This window comes from Callithrix jacchus, chromosome 2 (assembly GCF_049354715.1).
Source record: "Callithrix jacchus isolate 240 chromosome 2, calJac240_pri, whole genome shotgun sequence".
Lineage (NCBI taxonomy): Eukaryota > Metazoa > Chordata > Mammalia > Primates > Cebidae > Callithrix > Callithrix jacchus.
In genome coordinates this window covers 193479648-193482922 of record NC_133503.1, presented here as the reverse complement: position 1 = coordinate 193482922, position 3275 = coordinate 193479648, and the positions used below count along the sequence as shown (strand labels likewise).

At 35.6% G+C, this 3275-nt stretch overlaps 1 pseudogene across 1 annotated transcript; it reads right to left on the bottom strand.

Moving 5' to 3' along the window:
* Nucleotides 1-564: 564 nt before the first annotated feature.
* Nucleotides 565-2315, bottom strand: LOC100406173 (eukaryotic initiation factor 4A-II pseudogene; annotated as a pseudogene). Its single transcript, XR_013532358.1, has one exon. The product of XR_013532358.1 is annotated as a eukaryotic initiation factor 4A-II pseudogene (transcript).
* Nucleotides 2316-3275: the final 960 nt, after the last annotated feature.

The following is a 3275-nucleotide window of genomic DNA, read 5'->3' as shown; positions in this document are numbered from 1 at the left end:
AAGAGCAGAATGGTGATTACAGAGACTGGAAGGAGGAGGGAGTAAGGAGATGATGATTAAAGGATACACAAAGTAAAAGTAAGTAAAAGTAAGTTTTTTTAGAAGATATATTACACTATGTGGTGAATATAGGTAATACTAGTATATTACACATTTCAAAATTACAAAGCAAGGAATATAAAATCTTCTCACCACAAAAATAAGTATTTGAGGTGATGGACATGTTGATTAGCTTGATTTTAGAATTCCTCAATGCATTTATGATTATAACATCACTTTGTATCCCATAAATATATACAATTTAAATTATCAATGTATAATTCCAATTTATAATTTAAAAATACCTAACATCATTAACAGTAGTGAAATATCAGAAACAAGGCAAATGCTCTTTCTCATCATTTATGTTCAATATTGTACTAGAGGTCTTGGTCATTGCAATAAGTCAAATAAAATAGGCAAAAGTTATGATGGGAAAGAAAGAAACAAAACTCCATTTTCATATGACACAATTGTTTATGTAGATATTTTTAAGGAATGCAAAATAATTATTAGAACTAATAATTTATTTTATTTTTTTTAGCACTAATTAAATATTTTATTGAATAAATACAATACCAAACAAAATGCAGTCAACTACTTTCTAAAAAATGTTTTAAAGGCCTTTCTACTCAGGCTAATGACAAACACAATAAAGGCAGATATGCTAGTTTAACATAATTGGCTGATTTTATACAGCACTTATATCTTTTAGTCCACAAATAGATTATTAAATGATAGAGAACATCTAATACAACCATTAAGAAAGAAAGATTTTACAGACCCCATCTTTTATACCCACCCCAACAGTCTAACTCTAAAGAGGATAAAGCCAATGACTTTCCTCACAAGAGCTCACGACTAATGTCGCTTTGCTATCAAAATCTGTATTTCTGATCCGTTATGAGCATTGAGACAAGATTCAAATATTCCCAAAGAAAGAAGCACAATGCACGTTGTGATCGCCTATTCAGCAACAGTGAGCACTGCATCCAAAACTCTCATCCCAGGAATTAAATAAGATCAGCCACATTCATGGACATCTCCTCCACTGTAGTATTGTAGAAAGTCTCAATGTCACGAAGAATCCTCTTGTCTTCTTCAGTAACAAAGTTTATAGCCACACCTTTCCTCCCAAATCGACCCCCTCTGCCAATTCTGTGAATATAGTTTTCACGATTGGTAGGGAGATCATAATTTATAACCAAAGACACTTGTTGCACATCAATCCTGCGAGCCAACAAGTCAGTAGTTATCAGAACACGGCTTGACCCTGATCGGAATTCCCTCATGATAACATCTCTCTCCTTCTGGTCTATGTCACCATGCAGAGCAGAAACTGTGAAGTCTCTGGCATGCATTTTCTCAGTCAGCCAGTCCACCTTGCGCCTTGTATTGAGAAAAATAACAGCCTGTGTAATGGTCAGTGTCTCATACAAGTCACAAAGTGTATCCAACTTCCATTCCTCTCTCTCAACATTAATATAAAACTGTTTGATTCCTTCAAGGGTCAATTCTTCCTTTTTCACCAGAATTCGAATTGGATCTCTCATGAATTTTTTGGTCACTTCCAACACATCAGTTGGCATTGTGGCAGAAAGCAACACAACCTGAATACTTGTATTTAGTTTTTGGAAAATCTCATAGATTTGATCCTTAAACCCACGACTCAACATTTCATCTGCTTCATCCAAAACAAACATTTTGATCCATTTTGGAGAAAGGTATCTTCTGTTTAACATATCAAACACTCTCCCAGGTGTACCAACCACAATATGTGGTGCTTCAGCCTGCAGTTTTTGCATTTCATTTCGAACATTTGTTCCACCAATGCAGGCATGGCAAGTTGCTCCCATATAGTCTCCAAGTGCCAGAATTACCTTTTGGATCTGTTGAGCCAGTTCTCTGGTGGGGGCCAATACTAGTGCTTGGGTCTGCTTGAACTCAATCTCCAACTGTTGCAGGATGGAAATAGCAAATGTGGCTGTCTTGCCAGTACCTGACTGAGCTTGAGCAGTCACATCATACCCTTTAATACAGGGAATAATAGCTCTCTGCTGAATAGCGGAAGGCTTCTCAAAACCGTAAGCATAGATGCCCCGAAGAAGAGACTCCTTTAAATTCATATCATCAAAGTTATCAACAATCTCATTCCAGTTGCTCTCAATGACACCATCAGGGTACATTCCCTCTGGGCCACCATGTTCTCTGCTGTAATAATCCGCGGAGCCACCAGACATGATCTGATAAACCCTCTCAGCTCTCGACTGAAAAGCAGATCTAATAATTTAATAAGGTTATAGGACACAAGGCTAACCTATCAAAATCCTTAAAAACACCGTTTTATATGCTAGCAGCAAAAATCTAAAAAAATAAAGTTAAATAAGTAGTTGCATATACACTAGTTTTAGAAACATTAAATAATAAATTCACAATGATGTGCATGACCTTTACAATGAAATCAATATAACACTACTAATATAATTTTTTTTTAGACGGAGTCTCACTCTGTTGCTTAGACTGGAGTGCAGTGGCACAATCTTGACTCACCATCCTGGGTTCAAGCAATTTTCCTGCTTCAGCCTCCCAAGTAGCTGGGACTACAGGCACACGCCACTGTGCCTGGGTTATTTCTGCATTTTTAGTAGAGGTTGGGGTTTCACTATGTTGGCCAGCCTGGTCTTGAACACCTGACCTCAAGTGATCCACCCACCTCAGCCTCCTAGTGTTGAGATTACAGGAGTGAGCCATTGTGTATGGTCTTTAATAGAAATTTTTAAAAACCTGAGAAAAAGATAAACTGTGTTCATAGATTAGAAGCCTCAATATTAAGATATAAATTGTCCACAATTTGACTAATATATTCAATGCAATTCCATTGTAATAGCAACAGACATTTTTTGAAGGGTGGGGTGTAGAGATTAATAAATTAATTCTGAAGTTAATATGGAAATACAAAGAACCTAAATATCCAAAGAAATATTTTTAAAAAGTACAGTTTTGAAGGGCTTATACTATGTGACTTCACATTTATTATGAAGCTAATATAATAAAAATTGTTTTACTGACATAAAAGCTGATATTCATGAAACAGAAAAAGGGAGCTCAGAAATAGGTTAAGATGTAAAGATCATTATTTTCAATTTTTGTTAATGATGCTAAGGCAATTCCATGAGGGGATGAATAACTATTAATAAGTTATGCTGGATATCTACACAGAAAAACTGAATATCAAA